Below are 288 nucleotides of genomic sequence, written 5' to 3' on the forward strand. Positions count from 1 at the left end.
CTTAATTACATTACTGCCCTTATTAAATTATTTATATATAATAAAAGTTAATTTATTAATTAAAAAAATTTGTGGTTATTGAGTTGTTCTCGCGTTTTCGTAAATCASAGGGGTTCTCGTTTGAACCTCCACCTATATATATATATGTGTTTGTTGAATATGAAAAGTTGTTGCAGTATTAATAAAAAATCCTTCGATCTCCGGCCTGTTTTTCTGTGTTATTTCCTATTTTGATCCAACAAAGTGGTATCAAAACCCGTGTTCAAAAGAAAAGAAAACCGAAAACAA

The sequence above is a fragment of the Cynara cardunculus genome (genome assembly GCF_001531365.2).
Source record: "Cynara cardunculus var. scolymus isolate 2C chromosome LG 6, CcrdV1, whole genome shotgun sequence".
In the NCBI taxonomy this organism is placed as follows: Eukaryota; Viridiplantae; Streptophyta; class Magnoliopsida; order Asterales; family Asteraceae; genus Cynara; species Cynara cardunculus.